Raw genomic sequence first — 7355 nt, 5'->3', positions numbered from 1 at the left:
GAGCCGCCGGTGCCTCCCACAGGGAGGGAACTCGGCCGCACATCCACGTGACGTCAGCTCTCTGCGACGCGCATCGCACACGCGCGCGGGTTTCCCGGCAAAATGGGTAATCACCAGGGAAGCCTGACCTGCAGGCTGTTTTAGATTATTGCCTTCCAGACACCATTGGAGGACCGGATGTCACCCCTGCAAGGTAATTGGATCCTTCCTACTTATATACCTGCTCCTGTCTCTCATTCCTTGCGGAGCATAAACTCCTGTTTATGCATTGTGCTCACCGCTGCTGTTTAGTTGTCTTTAACTCTGCTTGGCCTTACCTGTCTGTTCTCTCCTGTCCTGATCTTGGCTGTTCTTTGGATTCCTACACTCTCCTGCGCTTTGACACTGGCTTCGTCCCTTGACCATTCTACCTTCTATTACCCTGGACCTTGGCTACGGAAATCTACCATCCTCCACTCTCAAACCCGGAAATACGGCAAGTACTCTGACTACCCTGACCTCTCCAACCCTACGAAGCTGTACGACTTGGACTACGCATTCCGGACAGGACTGCGTGGTTGTGGGTCGGTGTCTTTCCATCCCCACCTCAGCCCCGCGGTCTTCCGTCCTGTTTGTGGTGAGCGCAGCATGACACTATCATTCTACGTCAATTGCTCTCCCTCGACTCCATTGGTTCTAGGAATTCCGTGGATGCAGCACCACAACCCAAAGATCGGGAGGCCAATCAAGTGACAGCCTGAAGATAACAGTGTCATGGATCTTTTCTTCCGGTGTCTCACACCATCTCCGAGGTTCGGCTACCTTCTGAGACTTCCGCATCACGCCTTCCAGTTTGTTACCAGGAATTTGCCGACGTATTCAACAAAAAACAGGTAGTGTAGTTACCTCCACACCAACTTTATGATTGTGCAGTTGACCTACTCCCAGGGGTCATCCCTCCTCGAAGCTGCACCTATCCCCTTTCAGAACCAGAAACCAAAGCTATGCGGGAATACATTTCAGAGAACCTTCAGCGTGGATTTATTCGCAAGCCAAGTTCTCCCACTGGAGCGGGTTTCTTCTTCGTTTCCAAAAAAGGCGGTTCTCTCAGGCCATGTATAGAATTCAGAGGCCTAAATAAAATCACTGTAAAGAACCGATATCCGCTACCCCTCATTCCTGAACTCTTCGACCGCTTACGCAAGGCTACTATCTTCACTAAACTGGATCTTTGAAGAGTGGAAAACAGTCTTTAATACCTGTGACGGCCACTGCGAATATCTAGTCATGCCATTTGGCTTATACAACTCACCGGCCGTATTTCAAAATTTCATCAACGAGATTTTCCGGGATTTACTAGACCAATTTCTCGTGGTATATCTGGACGATGTCCTTATCTTTTCCAGTTCTTTGACCAAACATCGGGCACAGGTTAGATTGGTTCTCCAAAGACTTTGGGCCACTCCCTCTATGCCAAGCTCGAAGTGTCAATTCGAACAGAAGAAAATTTCTTTCTCTGGGTATTTCATCTCTTCTCAGGGTTCATGATGGATCGTGCAAAAGTATCGGCAGTGCTGGACTGTCCCTTAATGTTAGGCCTCAAACCGATACAACGATTCCTTGGGTTCGCCAACTACTACCGACGATTTGTCAGGAATTTTTCTAAGGTGGGTGCACCCATTACGGCTCTTACTAAGAAAGGGGCGAATCCTAAGATATGTACCATTGAGGCTCTTCTGGCCTTCGAGCAGCTCAAGTCCGCCTTTTCTTCCTCAACTGTGCTGATCCATCCAGATTCTACGAAACCTTTGTACTTGAAGTGGACGCATCTGATCTGGCAGCTGGAGCTGTTCTTTCTCAAAGGAAGGATTTCCATGGGAAATTCCACCCCTGTGCCTTCTTTTCTAAAAAAATTTTTACTGCGAAAAGGAACTGTGATGTTGGAAATTGGGAATTTCTGGCTATGAAAATGGCTCTTGAAGAATGGAGACATTTGCTTGAGGGGACAACCTCTCAGATTTCAATCCTTACATAACACAAGAACAGAACCTTGAATACATTGAAGGGGCTAGGAGACTCGGGACGCATCAGGCGAGGTGGGCTCTCTTCTTCAGTCGGTTCAACTTTGTGATCTCTTATCATCCAGGATCCAAGAACATCAAAGCAGATGCTCTATCTCGACAATTCTCTCCTGACGGCTCAGAGGAGATAGAGCAGGGACCCATCATTCCACCTGCACAGATCATCTCTGCCGTATCTTCATCACTTCTGCAACAGATTTCGCAGGCTCAGACAGAGGATCCTAGGTCAACATCCACATGTTCATCTAAATTATTTGTCTCGGATCGCGGATCCCAATTCATCTCTAGATTTTGGAAAGCCTTCTGCCAAAGAATGGGTATTACGTTACATTTATCTTCTTCCCACCATAACCAGTCCAATGGTCTCACGGACAAGACCAACCAGTCCTTGGAACAATTCCTCCGCTGTTTTGTTTCTGAGCTACAGGACGACTAGGTAGATCTGCTCCCGTAGGCCGAGTTTTCCTGCAATTCCATGAAGCATGATTCAACAATAGAATCACTGATCTTCAGTGCCTACGGGTACTATCCCACTGCCCTTCCTCTTTTCAGTCCCCTCTACGGAGTTCCTGTAGTGATGACAAAATCCAAGAACTCAAGTTACTCTGGAAGAAAATCCAGGTCAATCTGACAAAGCCGCTCTCCAGCAAAAAAACCAGGCGAATAAATGTCGACGACCACCACCTCCGTTTTCAAGATCAGGTCTGGCTGGCAACTAAAAATATCCACTTGAAACCACCTTCCTCCAAACTCGGGCACAAATTCATTGGACCTTATAAAATCTTGAAACAAGTCAACCCGTTGGCATTCAAACTGGATCTTCTGGATAATTTAAGAATACCCCCAGTGTTCCATGTCTCCCTCCTCAAGCCGTTCGTCCAGAACACCTCTCCTCCTACCCTCCCCCCACCTAAACCGTTATTGGTGGATGACCAGGAGGTATTTGAAGTAAGCTAAATATTGGATTCCCGTAGATCCAGTGGTGGGCTACAGTACTTGGTCCATTGGAAGGGTTATGGACCTGAGGAAAATTCATGGATCAAATCCAGGGATGTCCATGCCTCCAACCTGGTCTGGGCTTTTCATCAGAAATTTCCTGCCATACTGGCTTAGATCGCCTGGAGGTCTCTCCTTAGGAGGAGGGTACTTTAAGGATTCTGCTCGATCCATGCCGGGTTTTCAGTACGGTCCAGGTTTTCTGTCTCTCCTGCCCTTTCTGCTCACGGTGGCAATTTTGGGTACTGGCAGCCTGCTTTATAAGGCTGCAGTTACTATAGGGAGTCGCCAAAGCAAAGTTCTACCGTTTGCAGCTCCTGTTGGTCTTTGCAGTTACGCCTTACCCTCTTGACAGCAGAAAGAAAAAAAGTTAGAAGCGCAGTCAAAAAGGGATAGTGGTCAAACTATACACTTTTAATTTTAGATCGTGTCCTTAAGATCACAATCAAGGACAACAGCAAAAACACAATAAAAATAACCAACAACAATGTTAAAATAAATGATGCTGTGCAAATGAAGCTATTTTGCAATTTGTACTCAATGGGTCTCCGAGGGGTTAACGGCGGGAGAATCCCGGTGGAAAGTCAGAGTCCTGAAAAACGTGCACTGCCCGGGCAACCGTCGGTATAGAGGGGTACCCCAGGGCTGAGCCAATACTCAATGTGCTCACCCTGAATCCACTGCTGGTCCGTGGGTGTCCGATGGCTCACTCCAATCCCGCATCTCACTCCGGTCATGCTGAACAGGTAAATGGCACCGCACAGCCCTCCGGGTGTCCGGGTCTGACGTCACTTCCAGCTATAACGCACAGACCCTTCCTGGTTGTCTCTGGGCTGTGCCTGGCCCACTCCGATCCTCCTCCACAGTAGTACTGGCCGATATACAGGCAAACAAGCCTAGAGCAGGTGCTGCTGCCAGGAGCCCAATACGTTATGTTGCTTGCTCCGCTGCACCAAATGAAAGCATAAACCCTATGCTCCTCCTACGCGTTTCACCATTAGATGGCTTTGTCAGGGATATCACAGCACCAGTCCTTACCCTCTTGCCTGTTTTGATTTCCTGTTGCTGACCCCAGACGGTGACCCCAACCTTGCTGCCTTCCGCCTGCCCTGACCTCCTCCTGTCTCCTGGACTTTGCAACTCTGCCACCAGCCCTGACCCCTGCTTCCATACCGACTATGGATACTCTTACAGGACTCTGTCCCTGGGCCCGGGTCGGTTTATTTGTATCCCTACCTCAGCCCTGCGGGTCTGCTTCCTGATTTGAGACGGGCACCATCACAGCTGGTAGGAAGTTTCCCACGCTTGGATTGGTTGTAGTATTTCATAAATAAACTCTTAAATACTCTAAGAATCCCTCAGCCAATACGATGATCAGATTTAAAGCGCCAGAACATCAGCAGCAAATTTGAAACGACCAAAAGATGCTCTTGGTGAAATAGCAGCGAGCCAGCTTCAGTGTGACTGTGCTCGTCTCAAATCATGAGGTGGACATGCAGGGCTGAAGTAGGGATGTAAATAAACTGACCAGAGCCCTGGGTGTAAGGATCGGAGAGTCACGCCACTTTCGGCACATTCCCCACTTACCTCTGCTCACTGCCAGGGCTCCCACCTTCCCCGCTACCGCTGCCAGTGGGGACGCCACTCCTTCGGGGACCACTCCGTTGGAGGTGCCCACGTGCGTGCACCCTGCTCCAGGCTTAATGCCTCTTCTTCTGGCTTGCGTCCTCGCACCGACGTCAGGGGTGCGTTTTGGTGCGCAAGCGGCGTGCTTTGGCGCGCACGGGTCCTGCCTCCTCAGACTTTGTCAGGAATCATCATTCCACCTGATCCCGGCTCCAGATTCACCAACCACGTCCCTCGCTGCTGACGCACCTCCACGCTGCTGGTTTCTCATTGGTTGCTCGCTCCTACTTATGCTCAGCTGCTGTACTGGCAAATTGACTGAGCATAATTCAATGTTTCGTTGTGTTCATTGCTTCCTAGGCTTACACTCTTGTCTTATCCTCTTTTTCACAGCTCTCTGTTATCGACCCAGCTTGTTTTGGACTCCGCTCTTCTGTACTCCTGACCCCGGCTATCTATGACAATCTGCACCTCTCCAACCCTGACCTCGACAACGTACAAACGACTATTCTTCTCTCTCCAACCCGGAGCTCGGCTAACAGTACCTTCAACGATCCGTACCTCTCCAACGCAGAACCCGGCAAGTATATTGACTATCCGTACCTCTCCAACCCTGACCAAACTACACTCCAGACGTGTCCATGCGGCTGTGGGTGGTGTTTATATCCATCCCCACCTCGGCCCTGCGGTCATGCCTTGTTTGTGGTGAGCACATTGTGACACTGGGGGGGGGATGGACGTTGACTTTTATCCACCTGCGTCTCTTGCTGGAGGGCAGCTTTGGCAAGATTGGCCTGGATCTTCTTCCAGAGTAATTGGAGTTCTTGGATTTTATTATCCACTGCCGGAACTCCGGAGAGAGGACTGGAAGAAGGAAGGGAAGGAGGATGGTACCCATAGGCACTAAAGAACAGAGATTCCAGTAGAGAATTGCTGGAAAACTCGGCCCACGGGAGCAGATCAATCCCGTCATCCTGTAGTTCAGATGCAAAACATCGCAGGAATTGCTCCAGAGACTGGCCAGCCCCTTCTGTGAGTCCATTGGACTGGGGATGGTAGGAAGAAGAAAAATGAAGGGAGATGCCCATTCTTTGATAGAAGGCCTTCCAGAATCTTGAGACGAATTGGGATCCATGGTCTGAGACCATAACCGTCGGAACTCCATGAAGGCGAAATATCTCCTTAATAAATATTTCAGAAAGTTTGGAGGCTGTAGGTAGCTTCCTGAGTGGAACAAAATGGGCTTGATGTGTAAATCGATCGACAACGACCAGTATGGTAGTCATACCCCTGGAGGGCATCAATTCCACGACAAAATCCACGGATGCGTGGGTTCACAAACAGGTGGGAACAGGAAAGGGATCTGCCTTGATTTCTGGTTCGGTAAGGGGGTAACAAGGTGAGGGTGGGTAACGAGGAAAGGGGTGTTAATGAGGAGAGGGTGGGTAATGAAAGGGGGTAAGTGCGACCTCAAGAGGGGTTGGCCCCTGGAAGCAGGTCGATGGTACAAACGTGAGATCGATGTGGCGGTAACTCCTCTGCTTGTTTTTTGTCTAATGCATCGGCAAAATCCTGGTAAAAAACTGGAGGGCATGACGAAGAAGTCTCAGTGGGTGGTCGACCCCGGAAATGGTACAAGACCTCGAAAAACAATATTCATGGCAATGTTGTCTCCAGGCTGTCACTTGACTGGTCACCCAATCGATCTTGGGGTTATGGTGCCGCAACCAGGGAAGGCCAAGGACCACTGGAGTAGAGGAAGAGCAAATAACATAGAAGAAAGTGTCTCCTTGTGGAGGGCCCCCAGCAACACCAGCAAAGGCTTAGTTTCGAGGGTGATGGTCCCAGGTATCAGAGGTCAGCTATCAATGGCCCCTACTGCTACCGGGGTTTCCCTAGTGCAGAGGGGAATGGTGTGAGTTCCGCAAATACGTGAAGGAGCCGTGCAGGTTGGGTTGGAGAAGGAATAGAAGAAATGCCGAGAGAATATTCCTCTATCTTCACAGGGCACTGGGGTTTCCCTGATTTAGGACATTTACGGGCAAGATTACCTTTTGAGCCCACAATACAGACATAGCCCTCTTTCACGTCTCCTAGTTCTCTCTTGCTCCGGTAATTTGAAATCACCTAATTGCATCAGTTCCTCATCTAGGACAGGTGCTGGAACAGGAGTATTGAAGTGGGGAACAGGCCGAATTATTAAGAGTTTTTGAAGGATGGTCTCGCTCGGTCTGCCGTTCACGCAACCGGAGATTTATTCTGATACAGAGGGCAATCAATTCATCCAGATCTTTAAGGGTGTCCCGGCAGGTCAGTTCGTCCTTTAAATGCTCAGAGAGCCATTGCCAAAATGCTGACTGTAGAGCTTCATTGTTCCAGCCCGTCTCTGCAGCAAGGGTACGGAATTCAATGGCACACTGGCCCACAGTGCAGGTTCCTTGCCAGATTTGTAGGATCATAACAGAAGCAGAGGACCCCTCGACCGGGAGCATCCAAAACTTTTTTGTATGCTTGGAGAAAGTCAGCAGCGTTGTCAATCAGTGGGGATTCCTTCCCCCCCAGAGAGGGGAGGCCCAGGCCAAAGCCTCGGCTGTTAGTAGGGAAATTATGTATGCTACCCTGGAACGATGGGTGCAGAACATGGATGGCTGGAGTTCGAACTGGATCGAACAC

The sequence above is a fragment of the Ascaphus truei genome, chromosome 1 (assembly GCF_040206685.1).
Source record: "Ascaphus truei isolate aAscTru1 chromosome 1, aAscTru1.hap1, whole genome shotgun sequence".
Classification (NCBI taxonomy): domain Eukaryota; kingdom Metazoa; phylum Chordata; class Amphibia; order Anura; family Ascaphidae; genus Ascaphus; species Ascaphus truei.
This window is presented reverse-complemented; position numbering follows the sequence as displayed.